The following is a 25,611-nucleotide window of genomic DNA, read 5'->3' as shown; positions in this document are numbered from 1 at the left end:
TCTGATAAAACTGTAATGACATGAAGAAGCAGCACTAAAGCACGCATCACTTTCCAGTCTGCCATTTCTAACACAGTACTGGTATGAGTTGCACATGTTAGGAAGGCAGGCAGCACTTTCATAATTCCAGATTCCCACAAGAGCAGACACAGCAGAATATCACTAGTAGACAGCTCCAGGGAGTGTGCAAAGCTAGGGATTAAAAAGTCTGTCTTTGCTGGGGACAAGACATGTAGATTGTTTTAGAGTGCATGCAAAGTTTATTCCGTCCTGGGAGTTTTTATTAAAAAAAAAAAAAAAAAAAAAAAGATTCTTGAAACATAGTGAGCTCCCAGAACTCACTACAGAGTAGGTGTAAGACCTGTTTGTAAATCACAAACAGTAAATGACTTACTAAGAAGACAGGAACTAAGGAGCCTGGCTGCTAGTTGGTCAGATACCTGAAAATGAAACCTCTTATTATGTCTAGTTATACCATGAGAGTCTGATGCCACTCTTAAGTACATAGAAGTCCAACTTCCTGGGTAAACAAAATAGAAATAGAAGAAATAAGCATGAAAAATAAAATTAACATGTTTACAGTTGGACTACTCTTGAAAAGACTACTAATTTGCATTTCCAGATGAAGAGAGCAAAGGGTGCTGGAACAATTGCTATTCCTCACGTGGTACAGCTACAGTAACTGATAGCTCAGGACTGATGATGACCCTAGTTGTGGCCATGCCGCCCTGCAACACATCTATCACACCTCTGAACTGCAGAAAGGAAGTTAGTAAATGATCACATACCTATAGGAAAAGGAAATACTTGCAGTTTCTTCTAGCTAATTCTCTGACAGGTAGTAATTACCAGTCCTTTCAGGCCAAATCATTACTACTAAGTTCAGTGACAGCTGGTAGAAAAGTAAACTTGGAGCTAACTAGGGAGAGCAGTCTACAAATGAAGCAGTATGTTTGCATCTTGTTTATTACCAGCGATGGGCACACAGACTGCCAGATGCCCACAGTAACACACAGATGTTAAAAGTGAAATCTCATCTTCATTTAATCCCATGAGAATCTGAATAAATCGGTTGTATTCACAAAACATAGTGACAAACATCTTAAAAAAAAAGACAATAAACAGGTTCAAAAGGATTTAGTACAGTAGATGACAGAATCTGTTATATATTGTCAAAAGAATTAATAAAAACAAAGAAAGAACTAGAGTTACAGAATAGACAGCAAGCCCTGTAAGACTAACACATCATGTCACTGGGAAATGTAACTCTAATAATGTGAAATTTGTATTACCCTTGCACAAAGCAGTTTGTTTAGCACAGCTGTAGCTCAGACATGGTCTTTGGCTGGCTTTTGCTACAGTGTCGTGCCTTATCAGAAAGCCTCTATCGCATCTATGATGCCCTTTGTGCTGGGACGGCTCTGGCTCTCCAGTGCAAATACCTGCCTTTATGCTTCACTCACCTGCTGTCAAACAAACAGTCGCCCCTACAGAAAATTGCTTTAAGATTCACTGTATTACAGGAAAATAAGAACAAGGTTCCTATATTCATTGCTGTATTTCTCTCCATTTCCTCTCAACTCTACACTTTGCTCCTTGCTTTCTACCTTCCCAATTTCTTCAGATTACATACTGTAAACATCATCTCTGAGCAGAGAAAGGACAGGAAAACTTCATTTTCTCCCTATGTGTTAAAACCTAGTTAGATGTTTCTCCAGTAGCAGAACACATATTCAGTGTCCCAAGAGATACAAAATAAATAGGAAAATAAAAGACTTCAGAACCAGCTCTTGATGAAGTTATATATTTTCTCATAATCCAATGTCACTATTTTCAGACACAGATGGAGTTTAATTTGTTTACTGTTGTACAGATATAATTCCAAACTCATGCCAATTTGTCCCTGTCCCATGACTAATGGGGCAGAGGGACAGACTATGTCACAATATCATCATACCTGTCTAATACAATGCAGGCAAATTGTGCCAACCCTGATTTATCTTGTTTTATTAAAGCGTACCCAACTTAGGAATTGCTTTTCTTCTAAACGGATCTTTTCCTTCTCTTGCATCTCTTCTTTATGAGAACTGAGATTTGTCCATCATATTCCATGCCTGCATTCCTACTGTTAATCCAGTACTAAACTGCAGCTAATATTGTTGTGGCTGAAATTGAGGTGTCACTATTAATACTACAACAAATGTTACTTTTACAGAATTTCTCCTCAGCTGTACCTACAACAAACACCTGGGAACCCAGAAGGGGGATTACTCTTAACATAATAAAAACAATAATATAATAAAAACAAGTAACATGAAAAAAACAAGTAACATATAAATGTATGCTAAAATGGATACAACAGTATTACCTTGAATCTGCAAACTGGCTTACACGACAACAGTGAGAAAGGAATTTGCCAAGAAGTGTTCAGCTATTGAGTCAGCTGACTCAAATTAAATTGTTCAAGTTTTCCACTACTGTTTAAGGCTCTGAGAGAAGATGTTTTATCATCAGAGATGCTAGAAAAGCATTTAAGTCACTATACAGACAACACACCCACCCACACCACTTTATTTGAATTAGGGTTATTAAAATATGGGTTCTGCTTTGTAATAAGGAATCCAATTCAGTAGCTATGTGTCAAAGACATCAGAGCATAAAAGTAAAAGCTTTTCAAAGTCATATTTATGTGCATATTGGCTTTTAAACTATGACCAGGTATAAATCTCTTAGCTGAAAGAACACTTCTTATTGATTATAGTTTGATCATGCAAGATAAGACAAGTAGGAATCATAAATCACCTTAATGGATTATTTGTGTACATCCAGCAGACGAGACTAAATGTATGTTTTGCATGTTTCACAAATTTGGTGATGAATCTGATTTGTAAATATCTAAGGATGTTTTTGCATGTATAATCTGTTAATGAACTGTAACAGAGTAATGGAAGAAGCATTTCATTCATTTCAAATCATCAGTCATCTGCCTCAAGCAAACACACTGGAGGGCAACACTGGGAAATACTGGCATATAAAACATCTTATCACTGGTCCAAAATGAGAATACTATGTTGAATAAATGAAATGGCTGCAAATGACCACTACAAAGGAACAGAAGTAGATACACCTGGAAAATACCCGTACCTACTTTAATTGTGCATACAACAGCTATGGTTTGGAAGTCTTTGTAATTAATTTTTTTAATTACAGGGTCTCTATGATTTAGCTAGATAATTGAAGTCTTTCAGATATATCTGTCACTTGCTGCAAAGAGTATTACCACTGGATTCTCCAGTTTTGAAAGTTGAGTCAAGATATTCTGGATTTTTTTTCTATCAAGACAGTCACTCCAGCACTTTTCATTCTTCTGTGAGTAATAGTTTGTGCAAATCCTGGGAAGCAGACATGAAAATTCCTTCTTCTAAACTCTATTCTCATTATTTCCTGAGCTAAAGGAAAAACTCAATTTGCACCAGCATTCCAAGATGATTAGATAAAACTCAGAATTTTGGTGAAGTGTAGCAATGTATAACACAGAAATCCTAAATGTAAGAAATTTGACATTATCCTCTCCTATTCTTCCCAACCATTAATGGCAGCACAAAGCCTAAGCTAAATCATATCAGTTCTTAATTATATCCAGGACCTCTCAAGACTAAAGCTTTTGGTAAAAATGCCTCTTTATAAATGCTCTGAAAATGTGGACTTAAATCAAAACATACAACAAGGAAACCACACTGGCAAACTGGGATCTTCAACACTGCTGTTCAAAAAGAAGAGCATATTAAATAATTTTTAATTTATAAAAATCGATTTTATTCCTAGACTAAAGTGAAGATTGAAATTCCACGTATTCAGAATCATTGAAATTCAAGGCGAGTGTGATAAAGCATTGGTAAAAGTCATTAGACAGTCATAAGGAAGAGCCTGCAATCCCCAGAATAACAATTAATTTAAATCAATATAGAAAATACAAGGAAAGATTAGAAGGGGTTGAAATTTATCCAGTAAAACTAATTTACATTTTTAGTAAAACGAATCCTGGTGCACGATCAGTAAACCTTCAGTTAAAATTTCACCTGTCAAATAGAATGTAATGTTAACATAAATCTTCAGCAAGAAATGCAGTCATTTTCTACAGTTTGTAATAAAGAGACGTAAAGCTTTGGAAGGTGGACAGTTCGAAGTTTGCGATAAAAGTTAAAATTTGACAGAAGTATGGAAATGGACAAAGTGAGTTAATTTGAGAGGTCTGAGCAGCATTCAGTGAAATATGTGACAGGAAGACTGTACTCTAATATTTCAGCTTGACAGAAGAGTCAGACACAATGTGTTGGAAAGAAACCATTTTTTTCCAGTGATCCCTGAAGAAATGTACTCATGCCTTACTCACACTGAAGGGGACAGCTCAGTGTAGGCTCAGGTGTGTCCCTGTCTGGTGACCCAAGTGCTGTTTATTTTTGTTACAGCTCACTGTATATCCATGCACTGAACCACCATTCATTCAAATAGAAACAATTCACTGTAAAATGCAATGCAAGAATTCAAAGCAATTTTCCCTCTGGATGTCTACCAACAAATTCTCATTATGTATCAAGGCTGACAGGCAAAGCTTTGCAACATTCTAGATAATTATCTGGATTTTCCCCTCAACAAATCAAATAAATAATGACTCCCTACTCATATTGAAGTCCTCCTCTCCCATTTATTTTCTCTTCATTTGACAACAGAAAATTCTGATGTTTTGTTTTTTTGTCTCACTGTGGAAAAGAGTAATAAAATAATAAAAAAAGGAAAATACACAAACACACCAACAGATGACAGTTTGCACTGACTGTAAATTATCTGAGGAAAGAATCATTTCTTACAGGTCTCCTAAAAGCACTTGACCTATTGTCGGTATTTTGAAATCCAGCAAGCAATGATTGGAAGTAATGATAATAAAGCATTTTCCCCTATAATCTTTATTTTATTCTTTTCTTCTAAGGGATGACATTACTTACTGAATAGATTTCTTGCCTCTCCACTTATGCCATTTGCATAAAATACCACAACAGTGAACTAACAAGCATCACACTAACACTTCTGCTACAGGAGGCCAATGCTGAAAGCACTCTTCTGACATGCTGCAGCCTTCTGGGAAGAGAAGTCCTGAAAAAACTGTCTCTCTTTTCAGTTTATATGTGTCTGAATAACACTAATAGGTCTGTTATTGAGAAAATGAGAGAAACTGGAATTTCTAGTAAAAGACTGCTTGTAGACCCCACCTTCTAATCCTGGATATTTAATTAAGAGAAGTACTCATATATCAGCACTCTGTGACATTAAGGGAAAGGACACCACGTTCAAGTCAGTCTCTTCAAATGACTCTGTGGCACTTGAGAAGCCATCTGCTTCCAATAAACGCATTTGTGCAAACACTGATGTTAAAATAAGCTGTTCTACCATTTCATATTATCATAAGTTAACTGAGAGGAAAAGGAAAGATGCCTGCAGGAAAATAGCTAGTCCCACTTCGCAGCACAAGAACCAAAGTAAGTCAGCAGGAGGCTGGCATAGCAGAGATTACTTGGAGGCAAGAAACATTATAGATGGTCCTAAGAAGAAGCATTTTTGTCTCATTAGCTTGCTAAACCTTTACAATAGAAACACCTTTGACTGCTCAGTTCCCACTGTTTGGTCATTATGCCAAGAGTTCTGGTGCAGGCCTCCTCACATGTACAAACACTTCTCATGTAACAGAAGTGGTCATGCGTCAAATACCTAAGCCCAGAGAAGATCCTACAGGGACACACTTCCTTTGATTTTGCCATCTTTCTCCCTCACAGTGTGCCAGCTGCATTCTCCTATCTGTCCCAGAGCAGATGTCTGTCTGCAACTTCCAGTATGACCAACTGGAGGAAGAGGACATCTCAGCTTCTGGGATTCAAAGGATTCTCCATATCCTACGTAAACAGAAAAGAAGTTTGTGTGCATCTCCTGGCCCAGGAAAAGGACCTGTGCTCTAATACACAGCAAATTATTCAACCCTGTGGTTGAAATCTTCCAGAATGCGTGGAAGAACAGAATAGTAACGTGAGGCCTAACAGCAATGTGCACACACTTTTGCATTTTTATGGCCCTTCTTTGATGTCACCAAACTCAGTCAAACTGTATGTCACTTCTGAGTGAAAAGAAAGGAAGGAATTGTCAAAAGCATTTCCCAGAACTTTCAGGATTGCTCTTTTTCAAGACCAGCTACCACCCCCTTGCTGCTGCTTTTTCAAGTAAAGTTTGCTCCTGTCACCTCAAATGATTTGTTCGATGGCTGCTGAACAGATCCTTGGAGAGAAGAAGGGGAAATGAATCAGCAGCCGCATGAAACACAGTGCCACTGAAGGAAGTACTTCCTCAGGATGAAGGATAAAATAGAACAGGAATGCAGGCAAAGAAAAAGGGAAGAAACCTTAGAGATTGCAGAAATCTGCTCCAGATTTGAAGGTAGAGAAGAAAAGCAGAATCTTACTGGTGATAGAAGTTTAGGTTTGACTACAGAAAACATGACTTATTAGTCTAGAGTTTGGAGATGCACCAAAGCTTGTGTGGCTTTCAACATGTGTTCGCACATCCAGCAGGTCCTTCCAGTGAACAACTATACTTGAAGTTATTTAGCAAGGAAAAGTCACTGCTGATGAATTCCAGATAGAAACACATTAATTTATTTTTCATAACTCACAAAAGTACTATTCTTATAGTATATAGGCTATAACTCAGAAGATCCAGGTTTCCCTATTCAGAAAGAAAAAGCCTATGAACTGTAGCACAGTGAAACTTTGAACATCCTTCTCTTCCAATAAAGTTCTCTCTGACATGGAAATAAATCATCCAGTTCTACAAGCCCACCACATCTACATAATAGGTTTTCCCATAGAATAACAAGATATTTTCCTTTCCCTTTTAAGCCTATCTCTAATTAATGACCTCTTCAAATGACTTCAATTTCTTTTCTAACTCTTGCAGCTTTCATTACACTTGGCAGACTGGTTTCATGCACTGCAACTCATGAGAACCATACTGCATTTATAAATAAAAAATCATTGTCAGCACATTAAGCCCAAAAGCTACATTTGCTTATCAGTCAGCAATTTGAGAACTTAATAAACACTCTATATAAAATTTTATAGAAAAGAGTAAAAGCTGCAGATATACTCTGGTGAGGATATTAACTTGGTGAGGTATCCTCATCATGAAACATGAGAATTTCAGCATATGTTAATAATCCTACAATTTGATAAGTATTTAACAATACAATATTACAAGCATATTTAAGATTGATTTAAGTAACTTTTAATATAAAGAGTAAGAATTGTTATTTTATGTATAGTAATATAAATATTGATATAAAATATACAGTACCTACACACTATATAGAATAGATATTACTGTCATATCTAATGTATACAAAAGCAATTTTCAACTTTCTGCAAGGCCTGCATATTTGAAGGACTAAATCACTTCAAGCACCATACAAAAATAATAATAAAAATAAAAAAGCCATAAATCTGTTAAAAAATAACTTTATAAAAGAGCAGTACTAAGTTCACTTGTCATATGAGTGGATATAAAATATCAGGTGGAGATGTTTTTGTTGTTTGGTTTTACTTTTATCAGCACATGTTGGATAAATTTAAGACTAAAGTTTAGGACAGAGATTGAGCAAAACTGAAAATATTTTTCCACTGAATTTATTATTTTCAGCTGAAACTTCAAGAGATTAGTAGCAATCATAGCATGAATGGGAGATGTGAGACTTTGAGAAGAGACGCATGAAATGTTGCTTCAAGTTGAAAAGCTAGATAATGTGCTGCCTACTCATAGTGTGTTTTACATAGAAATGAAATCTTAAGGAACAACTATAAAAAATGTTTAGAAAACAGAAGGAATTTTGACATAATTTACCTGTTAAAGCCTCTCACAAATTTAAACAGGGAGATTTACTAGAAGCTATCCATCTGGATTCTCATCATTGCCAAACCAGAACCAGGTAGAATTATGGAAGATATCAAAAGGCACCAGAAGACAATATGAATAATGTCAAAGCATCAGCTGTGTCAATTGCAGCAAGAGACCTGCATTGAAATAAGGCAAAGAAGTCACAGTCGATGTGAGCATGCCATCATAAATATGCTAGGAGCAGCAGTTAATTAGAAGATAAGGAAAATGTATTAGTTCCGGAAAAATAATGAGCTCATAGAATTAAGTGCTTCTGACAAATAAGGATGTTGAGGAGAATACCAAAGGTTAGAGGAGAAATAACTGCAATTTCCAGTCTTAACCATATCTAAACAATATTTTAATAGAATTTGTGAAGTTCCTAAATGTAAAATTATAAAAAAATCGCTTCTGAAAAGTTTAAGCTATTTTGCTATTCTTGACATGCACTTCGGTTCTTCCTGTTACAACCCCTGCTGTTTCTGTTTGAAAATTAAAACAGTGCATCTGAAAACACACATTATCTCCTTACATTCTTTCTCCACCTTGTTGCAAAGACACTGGGCTTTGGTATTTGCTGTGTAGAGTATTAGCCTGCACAGTCATTTTATAAACAGCAGCTAAACACAGGATGTATTGATAGGATTTCAGTTGTTATTTGATAAATTGTTAATTGAGAAATTTCTGTTCTGTGGCCTTCAGAAACAGAGGCTTATGAGCTTATTCGTGGACACTGGCATGCAATCAGGGCAGAAACAATGACTGAACCAGATATTCCAAATAGAATATTTGTGCTTGTATTAGATTCAGTTCTGAGACCTGCACAACTGTGGGACCTCACAGCAAATTTTCTGAATGCCCACAAGCGTAGATTCTCTCCCCTGTGACACATGAAAACTAAAGGAAAGGAGCACCTGAATGTTTTGAGCCACTCCTAACGGTCTTCCAAGTCTTCATCTCTGTGTTTTGCAGCACTCTGTTATTCACTCCCTTATCTGAAAGACCATCTCAACCTAAGTCAAGAGAACAAGAGGCTTAGTGGGGACTAGGGAAGCCAGGGCAGCCATTAGGATTAGTTTGTTTAGTTAGGAAATCTTAACTTTTCTAGCAGTCAGCATTACTCTTCATGAACAACATTACATAGGGACAATTTATTGGCAATTTTAACACATTGCGATCATGTGTTAGAAAGAAATACTGCAGGACATATTAAAGCAAATAATTGCACTATACTTTTCCCCAGCAGCAGAACAAGTCCATAAGTCAAGGAAATCATTCCCAAGGGCTTCCCAGAATTGCTCTTCCAGTATTTACAAGGGAAATAAGAAAGACAGAATGTAGAATACTTTGTGAAGAGCAGAATATGAGAGGGAAGGCGTGACAGAAGACTGGAAATGAAGTAAAATATTTGAAGAATACGTTGTTATCTGTCTATGTTCTCTAGAAATTAAGTTATCAAGTTAAATCTCCACTGCAGCATTATCCTATGATTTAGATCATGTAAGACTTAATGTAGAAAATATAAGATAGTACGTGTCATTGCACTCTGTGCTGAGTTTTTTCCTGAGCTGGCAATTCCCACTTACAGTTTGGTGCAAAATACACCTTACATTTTATGAAAATGATAACAATTAACAGAGTAACAAATGAAAGTTTAAGAATGTGACAGGAATTCAAAGAATACTCCAGGATCAGGTGCCAATTGCTTCACAATAGATAGTAGTGCTTTATGTATACAGGCTGATTTAAATGTGCTTCCTTCATGGAGGCTATCAGGAAGCCAGATACTTCTGTCTTTGCTGTGTGACATTTATAAGCCTACTACATAATGACAACATGAAAAAAGGTTGATAGAATTTTCAAAAACCAAAGATCACGTTCTGACCATGTTTACAAGGCCCAACACTTTGCCTATATTTTTTGGAAGGAGTGGGAGTCCTCCAGAAATTGTTAATGAATAATTATTTTCCACAACAAAAATTATCAAGTATAATTATACTGGAATGTCAACATCACTCAGAGTTGGCAAGAGCAAAAGATAAGTCTCTCAAGAAGGGGCAAAAATTAAATATAAACTATTAAAAAGTAAGAATATAAAATAAATAAAAAAACACTTCATTGGGAAGTAAAGAAGAGCTCGACCATTTCAGCATAGGATTCTGAAAGAGGCTTAAAAAGTGTGTCCAAAAATCTCTGTATGTCAATGAGATTTTGGAAGCAATATCCTTTCTGTATCCGTGGAAATTCCTAACTTATAAATTGTTGGCTATAAGTTATAGTGCTCACGGTGAATTGGATGCCTTTTGCTTTGATCTTCCAGGTCATTCCAAACCCCAGAACTGAAGCCAAATATGTGGCTTGGGAACCTGCAACTAGCACAAAAACAGAAGATATTTTATAAATCCCTGTAAAGAGATTAGTAAAGCCCTGTGTATTTGGCTCTAATCACAGGGAGAAAATGGAAAGCCATGACATAAATTACTCAGACAAATGGCTTTGGTTAGAAGAAGAAAAGTAACCCTTGGATGTTTCCTATAAAGGAATACTGCTTGAAATTAAATGAAAAGCAAAAACTTAATTGAAAACTCACCAGCATATAATAGACAAGTTACTGCAAACTTGGTCATGTCTGTGCTTTTTGGCTACGTGATCTATCTGTTGACATAATATGAATCTCAACAGTTTGCTGTTCTCCCAACATGGAGAACTAAAACAGTCCCCATTACCATGTCCACATAATTCCCCACCAATTATTCCAGAGCACTGATTTGCCCTCCCATGACAGCCAGCTGGCCTGAGCAGCACGCTCTGCCCAAAGCTCACCCAACACTGAAAGGGTTGCTGTTGAAACACGCTTGAGGAAATCTCACTTGAATTTCTGCTTGACCCCTTAATCTGAAGGAAATCTAACCTTATTTTCCTCATGTTCATCATCTCTATGGTAAATTGTTAAAAGGGATTCTCAGGGAAAAAAAAAAAATCACAGTTTTCACCTTTGTACTTCCTACCTTTAGTTTTTTACAATCTTACAGAACAGTGACATGAATATTTAACAGCACTTTTAAAAACATTATAGAATGAAACACTAACTAATCAGAAACTGATTAACCAATTGCAAATTAAGACTACTGTCTTCTTTCTTTCAGCTATCATCATCTGACTAATGAAAACAAACACACACAAAAAAAATCAATCCCAAAAAACAACAGAAAAAGAAAGCAACCAACCAACAAAGTCCCACAAACTTCCATCCCCAAACCTAAGACATTCCATGTTTCAGGGTCAGTTGGATTAAAAAAAAATCTGTCAAGTGCTCAACAGACATAGTACCTGCATTCAATTGTTTTCAAGCACAGTAAGGATGTTTATTTTATCTGTTTCAATGAGGTTTTTTAAGGTGCATGCATGCATAAGGTATCAGCATGAACCCAGCGTTTGCTTTGAATTTACCTCAGGATATAAACCTACAAATGTTTTGCTCTGCTATCTCAAAGTGTGTTCAGATAACTGGCTCACAGGATTGTCCCCATACATCACATAGCTCAGTTTCTTGAATGTTTCCTTCTCTAGAAAGCAGGAGTTTAAACCATTGGGAGACTGAAAGAGGGAGGCAGCTCTCTACATGAAGATTGAGTCCTGTTTAGATCTCAAGTCACTGTGCTTCAGAAACTGCATCATCCAGTTACCTCCAGATGTAGGTGCATGCCTGATTACGTCATTGTGACAGCTTTGGGCTGAACTAAAAATTTTATTATATTATCTATAACAAATAAACAAACAAAAAACCCAGACGCTGCAGGGATAGCTTCTGTGCTACCTAGAGGTTCATTTTAAAAAATAAACAAATAAACAAAAATTACATCTTGTCCACGGCTTGCTTGCTTGCTGAACTAATATTCAGCTTCACAGCTGTCCATTCATCACCTTGCGTTTTTGTATTCAGCACAGAAATGGTCTGTTCAGCAAATTATGAGCTGCACTACTCAGGGTGGCTGGTAACAGCAGAAAAAGGAGAATAGGACTTCTTTGAAAGTTTGCTTAAAAAATTCAGTTCAGTACAGGATGAACTCCATAAAACTCTCTTGTAGAGAAAACAAATACTCCATGCAAGGAAGGCTGTGGAAAGCTCATTAGCTAAGCCAGGCACAGCATCAGCACTTGCAGGCATTCTCTGCTGTATCTCCAGCCGCTCTAATCACTGAGCCTTCACACATTTGCACATAGGAAGCCAATTTAAATTCCACTGAGAGTTGGGCCAGGAATCAGATATCAAACTTGACTATGAAGCTATCGCACTTTGCAGGCAGCACTTACTTTTTCAACACTATAAACACAAGATTAATGAAGATAGCTATTGCAGGTGAGTCTGGGCCCTGACCCAACAGACTGGAAGTTGCTCGTATCTTTGCTTTTTCACTCAGACCATTAAGCAGGGCAGGGGACATCTTATGAGAGGCATTTTCTAATCTGAGCCTTTCAGGGTTCTTTGAGACTGCTGAACTTAATGCATTAGCTCCATCCTCAACGCTGGGAAACCTTTAAATAGAAAGTTCACCGAACAGTGCAAAAATCAGTGAACACTGCAGTTCCCTGGAACAGTTCATACTCTGAAATTACATAAGTGATCTGAATTAAGTGAGAAGTACAACCCTTGGGAACAATTTCCAACAGCGGTAATGAGAGCACATTGAGTTCTTTACGTCCAGAAGCTGTCACTGTTCTCAACAGTATTTAGAGCACATCTTGACGCTGACTCGCAGATGCCGGGCATATTATATCACCTATCAGTGGTTCAGTTAAGTCAGCTAGAAAGTTCAGCATCTGGTTCCCATTTGGGGGTTTATTTATATAGAACACCTACTTATATTCTACACATGAACTGTAACGACACAAAGGACTGATGACTAAATGGAGCATTAGTGCTGATACAGAAGAACGCATTCTGCTATGTACATAGGACCTCCGCCAAAGAAGATACAGCCAACTTGATAAAACTACTCAAGTTCTTCAAGTTAATTATTCTGGCTCTTGAATATTGTAAGTGGTTAGACTACCCAGGACAGCCATAGTGAAGACATATCTCTTATTCCTTAAATCAGATGGAGGCTTTTTATGTTTTTAAAAGTTTCTATCTCACTTGCTGAATATTTTTAATGCATAAGCATTTGAAATGCTCAGGACATTCTCTACAAAGGGGGCAGTGAGTGAGCTGACCAAAAAAAAAAAAAAAAAATGAAGCTGGGTTATTATCTCTAGTGCTTACTGAAATAGCACAGAGTTTAACAAACATCAACAAGAAAAACTTTTATCAAAAGACAACACTAATAATACTCAAGTGCAAACCCCACTGAGTAGCAAACAACATATCCTGCTTCTCATCACTGGGTGTGTAAAAATGCATGATTACATTTGTTCTGGTCCATCAGAGCATTCACTGCCATCTAGCAAGCTATGCAAACAGTCAATGCATTATTATACATAAAATTAAACAGAAAAAAAAAAAAACAGAACATGAAATATTACCCTTTGGCATCCTTCATTTTCCCATGCTGACAAACTCTCCTCCCCAAAAATTCATGTACAATACTCAACTTTGCTAGAAACTATTCAATTTGCAGACTAGTGCTTTATGTCAAATGAAAATTTAGAATCCTATTCTTTGTTCGTGCTCCAAGAGCTTCTGTTCTTGCCTTTTTTTCCTGAAATTGTTTCAAACCAGATAGCACACATCACAGCTCTCAGGTCAACCTATATTTCATTCTCTTATAGTCACAGGTAAGCTCAAGAGAGTGAGAGCAGGGCTGTTAAGCTTCGCATATTTGTAACTGGAAATGTGTTGGTTTCAACAGAGCACTGGGAATAGACTTAAAGATTCCTTCCCCTCCCCTTCCCCCACTGCTGTGATGTGATTGATATTTCAGATATTTGCCACCAGAGGGAGATGACAAAATACCACAAATGCAAAAGGATGGGAAATGACTAAGACAGCTGAAACTGTCTTTTCTTCTCCTCCCCTTTCCCCACCTCGATGGCTAGAAACCAGCTATATTTCACAGCACAAACTATGTTCAATGTGCATGCTGTATTTGATGAATTTACTTAATTTACTATTTTTTCCTCCAGTAGATTAAGAACAAAAAGGAATAAAGGATTTTCCTATTACACAATAATATCCAAATACTTTTTAGCCATTAATGTTAATTCATTCTCTTTTATAAAAGCAAATTTTTGATTAATAGAGATTCTAAGGGGCTGCCTTTAATTTATATCTAGAAATATAAGTGGGAAATTGAGCTTTACTTTAAAAAGCATTCCAGATATTAGTTAAGCCAGAAGCACTCAGAAGAAGCTGAATTGATAGAAATCCTTCTCAAAAGATACAGTGACCAAGAGCACTGCCAGTGGTAATGATTCAGCCCCATGTTCTTCAGGACACTCTGAATCAGGGATATACTGAATACAGAAGACTCCACATCCACACAAATCCCACTGTTGAATCAGCAGCAGACATACACACAGTCTCAATAAGAAGAGCACTGGAGTAATCAAAGATGTAGTCAGATGAAAAGCTGACCTACCTCGAACTTACAAATTTATTCCAGCCTGGCTTATAACACCAATGGGGAAATGTATTATATTGTCAATTTAAAAACCTAAATTTTGACATAAAAAAGCAGCTACTGGGATTCTTTTCACAGAGGTGGACTTGGAGCAAAGCGTGCAGTTGGTTTACATTTAGCACAAACCTCACATTCAACCTTGCCTTACCCAAGACCTTTCACGTTTTTGTCTATACAAAGATTTCATTCTGAGGAACCTATTCTGTAGATGGGTAACAAATTATCTTTCTGAAAAGGTCTGCTTATTATAAGGAAATATAATAGAGAGATAAATCTGCTCTGATTTTAAGTTTGCCTTTCTATTCCAAGGCCTCTCTTTACCAAGCTGTAGGATTTCTTCTGAATACAATATTTTATCTTTGTAGCCAGAGGTTATCTCTGTAAAATGCTGTCTTTTCACATTCTGCTCTTGCCTCTCCTCCAGATTACTAATGCTCCTGGTTTCTGAAGATATATTCGTCAATTGCTTGACTAGAGTCAGACCTGCTGGTGCAAATGCCTGAAGTAGAATCCACTTGGCCCAATGGCTACTCACAGCTCTAGCAGAAAATATGCCCTCCCTCACTGTGGGGTACAGTGGAGCCCAAGGCTCCTTCTGTGTGATCAGTGCTGTGCTTTGGGCAGAGCAACTGTGCCTTTGAGACTGGTCCACAGAGCTACCCAAAACAGTGCTATGTGCTATGGCAGAAACAGAAACAACACTGAAGGGACAATTGAAGACAAAATAAGATGGAGAGGCTGCTTTCTTAGCTTCACCTAAGCTTCTCTTACCATACTTTTAATATTTAAAGCAGACTAATAAGGATTAGTATCATCTTAGGGAAAAATTGAATGATGCATACAAAAATGAAATTATATTCTGTGCAGGCTAGGTTGTACAGGTGAGCCTCCCATCATAATCAGAAAAAAAATAAAAAATAAAAAAACTGCTTGGAGCTGTACCAAGCAAACTTCCTGAAAACTGCTAGCTTTAAAAGAATCAGATGGACCTCTTCCCCAACTAGCATTTTTCTAGCTACTTCCTCTGAAGTAGATAATTGACTTGTAACATATGGATGTTATAGACATTCCTGGCATTTATTGCAACTTGAGGCACAATGTAACACTCAGGTGCTGGTTAGGCAAGGTGAAATGCTGGATGAGGTGCTTTGATTAGTCTTGCGTGTTCCTATAGTAAGCAGAATCAGGCATAGGAAGAGTCAAGTTATCAGACTGAAGGGTTCACTGATGCACTCTGGTCTTCAGCTGTTATCTTTCAAATAACTAAGTCAATTTTAAAAGAATCATCTTTTTAATTGGCACAATTAGCCCCACAAGCCTCCCCCCCCCCCATTGGAGTAAAAATATAACAAAGAACATTGGTGCTACTGTTTCCTGTGGAATATCAGAAATAAAAATAGGGAAAGATGAAATGGATGTCTTACACGCCATGAAACAGCACAATCGAATCCATCTGCTAGCTCTTTTTTTTTTCCTTCCAGTATCTCTTTCACTTCTAAAATATTTCTTTCCCTTCAAGAAAGGCAAACGGAAATTTCTCTTCTTATGGTATTAGCCAAAATTTCTCAGTCAGAGTGTTTTCATTTGAATATACAAGGTAAAAAAAATTATATGCTATAATAATAAGGTTCTGTTTTGAAGACTATCCTCACCTAGAACATGTCAAGATCACTGAACCTATTTTGGATTCACCAGAACTAAGTCCTCTTTTCAACTGTGGAATTCAAATTCTTTATGAGCTGTGTTTTGGCTTTTTTTTTTCCCCTCTTCTTTTAAGACTTGTATCAAAATCTCTAGTTTTAAGTAAGGAGCATTTCCAATGCTCCCAGCTATTTGAATGAACATCATCAATAAACACATGAAGACCTGTCATGAAAGATGATTCTAGAAATATTTGGGGAAGACAAAGCTACAAGAGCAACAAAACAAACCAAGCCCAACCAAACACCCAAAAAGAAACAAACAAAAAAGCCCCAAGATCCCCAAAGGACTATTTCACTCAAACTGAGACATCTTTTAACCTTTGCTTTAGAGTCCCTACAAAAAACAATTCTAGTTTTTCTTTCAGCAAAACAGTATTTTTAAAGAATGTATATTACAAGATATCTTATTATTTACCTAATTCGTTTTCATTGGAAAAGAAGGAATTTGATTTCAATAGAAATAAATTTTAAACTCCCCAGCAGTTTTATTTTCCTTCCTGGAATCAAACAGTTTCTTCAGTATAGAAAAATGGTGAAAATTATATTAAAAAATATTGAAAAAAAAAACACTAAGTCAATTCCTGTCCCATTACAAACCTTGTTTACCAGAGTAGTGTAATATTCAAACAAGCAGATAGTGCAAGGAAGGAGTACTGTAGTGCTCATGCTAAACAAGTAGGGATTGCTGACTCCCTTAGTTCACCAGGCTTCAGCAGGAGCAGCAACTTGCCTAAAGCAGCAGAGCTTCTCACCCACCCAGATCTTTCCACCTCCCATCTGAGCCAGGACACCTCAGCCCTGGCCTGCCAATAGAAGCACTTAAGAGCAAAGGTTTCCCTCCTGCTCCAGGGCTACATTTCTATTTAAACATTGTTCAAAATCAGCAGACAAAATGTTTTCGAAAATAGCCTCTATTATTCAAAATGATCACTAATAAAATATGCTTGCTATCAGTGTGTTAATCACTAACTTTACCAGTGGATGTTTTCCTGTATAAAATAAAATTATGGAAACTAGAATTAGAGATGCATTATGATTTAACTTTTAAATAAATCCATAGTGATTCTGTTCAAGCAAAGACGACAATCTGTTAACAACTTGCAATTCTATGCTGGGGATTGGGAATTAGCTCTAAGTCTTTAAATAACTATACAGCAACTGAGGACAAATGTTTGCTGGTTTTAACTCCATAGCCAAAGACCTATTGTTAGTCATAACCTACATTTTGATTGTCTGACCTTGACATCTGCCTTCTTCTTAGGAATATTGTATTGTTTTAGTAAACTGAGGTTGCAATTAGAAGTGTTAACACAAAGTATCCAAAGCTGGCATAACTGAATAACTTCTCAAACAATTCAAATATGTGTTTAAAAAAGTGATCTGCACTTTGGATATTTGTAATGTTAACTAATTATTCAGCACATCGCATTCAGTTAATTACTAATTGTTCATTTTCATCAGCTAAGTTTGAATTAATGATCAGAATTCTCTGTCAGCTGCGTCACATCAGATATCACATTAAAAATTACACAGCAAGAGGAATGGGAGTACCGGTGGATCTAGCAGATGTAGTTTGGACACTTCTCCCATTACAATATTGGTCAGAGGCAGTATAAGTCAAAAGCTCTGAAACAAAGACCATGTAGTTTGACATAACAGCTGCATTTGTTAACCACTTATGTGTTAGCCTATGTGAAACAATTTCTCACTACAAAATACGATTTTCACATACGGAGCAAGATGATATCATTTCAACAGAAGATTTGAAAGCAAATATAAGACAGTTACAGTTGATATATAGCTATTTACCACAGAAAGGCTGAGGTTGGATGGGACCTCAAAGATCAAGTAGTTCACCCCTCCTGCCACGGTCAGAGTTGCCATCCACTAGATCAGGTACTTATTTTTATAAAGTTATCAATATATGAAGGAATTCCTACCACTATAGCTGCTTTGATTTTTTCTGCTATTTTTTGTGATTTTTTGCTGAGAAATTACACTGTTCTGGATAGAAACAGTTTATAAGATTGGATCCATTGTGATAAGTTTAAAAAATCAAAACTAAATGACATAGTAGAGAATTCATTTACATGAAGAAATGAAATATTTAATAACACTTTGCAATTTACCTTAAAATATGCTCAAAATGCAGCAGAAATATAAAACCAAAACTTTTTAGTTAAGCCTATGTTTGTAAGTTTCTTTGTTAATTTCTGCATATTTGGTATCCCACCTCAGGATGAGGAAGATGTGTCACCTTGTGAAGACAATCCAGCTAGTTCCAAAGTAACCTCTAGATGATAAGCACTGTTCAAATGCTCCCCCTTTATTCAAGGAGAGAAAACTGGAAAGAAAAAGCATTTTGGCAAGGTGAGCTGCAGAAACAGCTTGAGGCAGTGGCGGCTGTTCAACAGAGCACAGTCGTATTCATTTCTGCTCCCTGCCAAGGATACAGGAAAAAATAAAGGAAGCTAACAGGACACAACAAATTAGTAGATGGAAACAAACAGACCATAGTCCTCTAAAAATTCTTCAGCTTCCCTTGACAATGTTTTCTAAATTAAATACACAGAACACAAATGAGCAAGACAATAAGTAGCATCATCACACTGATAGAAACCAGTGTGTGGAGAGAGGAAATGAAGGTTTGATTTAGTTATTCTCAGTACTGAAACTGGAAGAAATCAATATTAGAAATATTGAGTAGACTAGAGTAATTTTATTGATAAGTGTTTAATTATTTGTTACTTTTTAATACGCACACAGAAAATGTAACTTTTTCAAAATGTATTTACAAAAGAAAATATTCCCTTCCCGAGTTATAACAGTAAAAGGACTCGAAAAGATTCAGTGTTATGATCTGTTACATATATAGCCCAAATCTTAAAATGATATGTAGTTTTGCTTCCATCTGAAAGTCTTCAGATTTCTATTGTAAAGATGTAATATTGGTGGCAGTTTCAACAATGATGCAGGAAACTATTTCAGATGAATGTAATGAACTGCAGACCCTTAACAGATAATAGAAATTGAATATCTTAGAATAAGAAGTCTTCTCAAAAGCCTAAACTCATGTAGTACACAGCTCCATATAAATTAAAAAATATATATCCTTGCAATAAAGATTGTACTATAAGGCAGCATCTAAAAAGTGTGGACTATCATATCATTGCACTACAATAGAACAACACAGGTGGGAAACTCAACACCATCATATACTTTAAAATAGACCTTACTAGTAGATCACCAAGGGGTCCAAATCAGTCAGTAATTTTGATACCTACCAGTCAAAATCAAAACTGGGGTACTATTGTATAAAATATCTAGAGTAATTCAGTCTATACAACAAACTGTATGCATGGACAGATAAGTACTGGGAATACGATGGCAGAAAAAACCTGAAATTGAAAAATAAAGCAACAACTGATTCATAGGTGAAAGAAAATGGAAATGGAAGGAAAAGAATAACTTCAGATCAGTGCTTCATTAAAGACATTTTAGCTTCACATCAACTTAAGGTCAAATCTAGCCAACAATTTAATATGTAACTTGAAAAAATGTTATCACATAGTCATGGTTAAAGCTCAGATCTGAATCTTCCTGCAGTTTGGAAACTTGCTAAGGGGACATTATAGGTTCCTGCTCTATTTGTCTTTCCAGATTTTAATGAGCTTTGATGTGCACAAAAGTACACATATGCTGTTTTGTAATACCAACAGCAATAACTACAGATACAACCTTTTGTCAATAAGCTAATTTAAAACATTACATAAATATAGTCTAATTGTTGGATCTCATTTAATTTCCATTTCTATTGAAAGAACTGCCATGCCTCCTTGAAGGAGGCAATTTACACCAATTTACACTGAAGGATGCTGAGGAAACTTCATCTCTCTAACAGAGTTGCCAGCACTGTCAGAGTAAAACGCCATCTTTTCATTCTGCAAACGTACAACAGAGAATAATTTGTTCTGAGAAACAATTCTCTAAGATACTCCAAGAATGTCTGGCTTGAAATAATATGGTTTGTGCCCAAATGAGCAGAGTGCAAATGACATTCCATCCATACTTTTAAAACAGGAGTTAAAGAAAGCAGAGTGCTACTGCACATTTATTTTAATGAAAAAATCACCACCATCACCAACAAAAAAAACCTCACCCCCCACATACAAATCAACCCAAAAAGCATTGCCCACAAAATATTCAGAATAAGTTATCTGCCAACTTTCAGGTTCCTTTATTTTATTTTTATTTTTTTTGTTTCTGTGGGTTCTTCTCTTTGAAATAAATCACTGGTGACAACAAAAGTAACTTATACCTTCCCAAAACCAAGATCTATTTTCATTAAACTACTTCCACTAAAAAATCATATTAATATAGACTGAATTGAGAAATATATTAAAGTCTGGAAAGAAAGCAGGTTCTATTATCTAGTTCTGCCTCGAGTTTCTTTGAACAAAGGACTCAAATAAGCCTTAGAAAATTATCCTGACATTCTCTGCAACATTAAAAAAAGTTACACACATTTTAGGGAAAGATGAAAGAAACTAAGAGAAACAAATGACTTGTTTAGAACACAACCCATAGTTTTCCATCCAGTTTATCTTGGCTTTGGAAAGAGTTAGCAGCCTTAGGGTTTTTTTTTTTTCTTTAGTTTTTTAATCTTCTCTTATAGTCACGACCCCTTCGAGGACCTCAGAAAATGCTGGCAGTATCAGAGGATGAGTGAAAAGAGACATAGGAGGGAATCAGAGCTAGTGACATACTGAAAAACATCAAGAATAGAGGCTAGAATTCTGTCAGATATATACAATATTGTACAAGCATATATAATGATGTTTATCTTCTGAACCAGGATGCTGTAAAAATACAGCATGAGGAATAGTGTTTAAAATGCAATAATCGTGGACCACGTGTGTGAGATTATGTCATCAGAGCAAATTCTCCTTGAAAGACAGTACTGTCTAGTGAAGGTTAAAAATTCAAAAGAACGGGGTTGTTATTTTTGGAGTTGCTCTCAGCATAGAGGCATACTACAAAGCATGACATCATTTGGAACAATCTCTCTCAAATGGGACAGCACAATTTTTTGTCTTAACCACGATGTACCAGTTAAATTGCATGAGAATAAAAATATAAGTCTGGGAATTTGAAAGTGTGAGCTATACAGATTTTAAAATCCACTAAAATTTAGAGGCAGAAAAAAATAGGTACCTTGGAAGTGAGATTCAAACTCTAATTCCTCAAAGCAGGCTTCATGGAGTGTCTTAACGTAGCATTTCAATATTCCAATATTACCTCAGTATTTTTTCCTACTAATTACTAATATTAATAAGAGGGTGAAAAAAGAACAATCTTTCCTCTTAATAACAAACTAAACTTCATTTAAAGCACTGAGATTTACAGACATCCTTTCCACAAGATCAAATTAAAAATTCATCAGAAATGCTTGACTGTCTTTCAGTACTCCAGTTGTTTCTGTTCTCCCTTTTTTCCTCCATATAGTTGTGTAAAATCAATTAAACAAAATCAGTTCTTGAAATAAGCATGCATCAATGATTAGTCAAGGCTGGATGCAAGATCATTGTTGCAGGTGTTCCCTTCCTAACTCTTATAGATTTTGGGCATTGCAAGGGCCAAAGAGACATGACAGCTGTACTGAAGATCCATCCCTTGGAGTACAAGAGGCACAGGATACACACGTCAAATAGCTTGTCCGTTAGTCCCTTAGTGCCTGTATTTTCCATTGACTTTGTACTTTGTACCTATGCTGACTGTACATACAGAAAGACAAATTGCAGTTTGGCCGTGGCTTCATCTGGGATGGAAACAAATAGGATCTCTCTCACACTACAGAGTTGCTGGCAACGAAGCCTTCACAGTCGGAGACCTGACTGTTTATATAACCAACATTGATATAAATGTAGGCACTAAAGTATGTTAAAAGAAATCATTCATCCATTAAATAATGCATCAGAACTACACTAACAACTAACCTAAAGATATATTGAGAGAGGCTTTTTATAGTTTGAGAGCATGCAAGATGAATGTCTCAATTACATTAGAACAGCAACTATTAATCATTTTATCATATGCAGTGACTACCGACACAGTGAGGGAATGGGAAAAAGGATCAATCTTAAACCTAGTGTTACTTAAAGGTTATCCATTTCAAGGGAGATACTGGAGAGATAACACCATTTTCTTGAAATCATTCTGAGGTCAAATATTTCAAGTCAAATTTAGCCCAAGAGTGAAGTGTTCTTTTCACTGGCAACACACCAGAATTTAATTTGGCCTACAGGATCCAATGAGGTAAATAAGAGTACTTCAAACAGACTTAGGTAGGGAATTGTAAAAACCCACCTTATTATATGCATAGTGAAGAATTTCATCTTCACATCAATTACAATGAGATTATTGCTATAGCAGATTTGTGTGCTTGTTTTTATTTTTCTTCTTCTTTCAAAGCTTTGCAAAAATCAATTTCACCCATGGAAGAATTAAAGCACAAAACTCAAATGTGAGACAAACAAGGAGAATTTTATCCCTTTAAAACTGCTCAGTCGTGCACTCTTTGCATTCATGCAGCGTTAAGTGTGAAATCATTTCTCAAAACCAGCTTAGGACTTTACTTTTAAAGAACTGATCAGAAAACCAACAGAATGATATTTATCTTAGGAGCCAACCTGCAGTGTTTTAGAGATGTTTGCATCCTTTCCACACCATTCTATCCAAAAAGAATAGGAAATAGAAAGATTATTTCCTACAGAAACGAAGGGAGTAACTTCTACAGAATTAAATAAAGTATCTGATGTAGAGTTTGTGGTCAGGGTGGAGAATAGACAAAATTCTGATATTATTAGCCAATATAAAAGAAACTCATCACTTTTTCTGAATACATTGGAATGATCAGATCCATTCATGACTGGGCTGTTGTCACAAGGCCTCAGCATTTTATCTCACTAGAGGTATAATTTTCCTGGTGAAACTTGTCCTTTGGTTTTGGCTCAATGCCCTATTATCATCATCACCACTGGCAATCTTTACAGTTTATTACCAAGTGAGGTTCAGAGATAGAGGGTGACAGACACTTTACAGTATTTTGTCTTAGATGCTGCAGAAATGTGAAGGCCACATTGGCTGTTTTTTGTGATATCATCAAGTAGCTTCTTGCCATAACTCAAATAAATCATGAAGGGATATTTGTGATGAGTAGAACTCAGTGGTGTTAACATACGTGCTGAGGGTGAAGCAATTTCAGTGGTAGGAAATGGAACTGGCCGAAATAGTTCAGGAACTGGGATTGTGACATCACATCCAGATAATGCATGCAATAGAACACATATCCAGCAAATATTTGTGTTATTTGGATCCACATATAAAAGAATAGAAATAAAACATGATTTTTTGAGTCTCATGTTTGTGACAGAAGCATCCCACAGCCCTGTAACTAATCAGATTCCCTGATGTTGTTCAGCCATTTTTCCTTCCTTTTCTCAGTAAAAGATGCTCAATACCTACACTCCCCATAAAAGAAAGATTACACAGTTTCATTTGGAAATCTAGCTTTAAATATCCTTGAGCCACTATTCAGGAAAGGTAAAACTCCTGGTATACTACGGATAAATGGCATATGTGTATTATTTGTGTCACTGAAAGAAGTAATTGGTACAGATGTATTTCAGAAACACTGATTGCCACATCAGCAGACCGTGCAGACTGCAGAGGTTGCTCAGTGAAAAATACCAAGGTATAATTCCCTGCATAGCCATTGCAATAGGAATGTACCTCACCTCATTGCTTAGGAAACAAAGATTCCTGAGATTTTGTTATGCTGGAAAGCTAAGAAATGTTTTTCAATTCCAGTACTGATATGAGCTATATCTCACATTATAACCTCCTGACTCCGTCTTCAGAATACAGCTAGCTATTTATGTATATGGATGTGCTGTTTTTCTGTTCACCAATATTTGCAAGCTCAGGTAAGTATCAACACATGAGTATTTCTAAATCAGATTAGCTGTGAAAAAGCAAGTTTACCTGTGAAAAATACAGCAATTTTTTATTACATTTCCCAATTAAATGGAGTAATAAGGAGGACTGAAGCAAAAAACCAGCATTTTAAATGCTAGGCCATAGTATTTTTAAGCTATGACATTCACAAGCCATATCACCTTTCTTCCCTCTTCTCATTGCTTATGCTGCTTAAAGTCTTTCCTATATTGTACTCCCATGCATGTGCTTAGTTTTCTGCTGGAAAAGTTACTTCGTGCTATAGTTTAAACAAAACGCAGCTCTAATTTCTTGGTACCCCCACCTCAGTGTCTGTGTTTGCCTGACTGCATTTCCACTGTTTTTACTTCATTATTTCTCTGAGATAATATCTGAAATCAGTAACTAAATACGTGCTTTGCTGTGTAACAGTATCTATGACGTGTGAATAAACTCTTTCAGAACAAACTAAGTTCTGAGGTTTTTTTTTTGTTTGTTTGTTTGTTTTTTTTCCATTAGTTAATTTTAGTTTATTAAAGTTACTTAGTTATGACAGCTAAGAGGCCAAGGTGAAATGAGCTCAGGGTATCTCACTGCTTACAGCAAGTAATTTTTGTTATCAGAAGCAGTTCGGTGCACTTGCAACTCCTTATAGGCCTGGAAATTCATCTCTAGGGTATGCTTTTCCTGACTATCCTTGAAGTTACAACTTAGAAACCTGCATTTTAAAAATCATGCTTCTAATCTATGACGAGGGAAGGAATTACCTCTGCTTCTCACCTGAAAGATTACAATCTTTAATAGCAAAATGCTAAAGCCAAGGAAGTGTACTAGATGTAACTGGCAGAATCAGGGATCTTCATTTCTCAGCCTTAAGCAGATTTTCAGGTAAGGATTTTTGCTTCTTAATCCATTTATTCAAATCCAATTGAATTAAAAAAAAATTGCAAAGCTAATACCAGTAAGCTGAAAGCTAGATATGTCCTGAAACGGTATAAATGTACTCTAGGTGACAAAAATGAAATTCATGAATTCTACCTCTCCCTTCCCGACTCATGCCCCCCCACCCCCCCAAAGAAAATAAAAAAAAAAGCCAAATCAAACTATCATCTGAAAGATACTGTTTGGAGAGATTTAAAGAAAGCTTCTACAAAATCATCTGTACTTGCTAATCAGCTATGTATTATTAAGATATGCAAAGACTCCCCTTGTAGACAACCATAGCATGATCAAAATAAACGGTAAGACTGAAGATATCCTACTGACACAGAGAGGTGAAGTATTATACATTTCACTTTTGAACTTTTACATATGAAACCACC

The sequence above is a fragment of the Cyrtonyx montezumae genome, unplaced genomic scaffold, assembly GCF_038088225.1.
Source record: "Cyrtonyx montezumae isolate F1298 unplaced genomic scaffold, pur_monq_1.0 scaffold_18, whole genome shotgun sequence".
Classification (NCBI taxonomy): Eukaryota; Metazoa; Chordata; class Aves; order Galliformes; family Odontophoridae; genus Cyrtonyx; species Cyrtonyx montezumae.
This window is presented reverse-complemented; position numbering follows the sequence as displayed.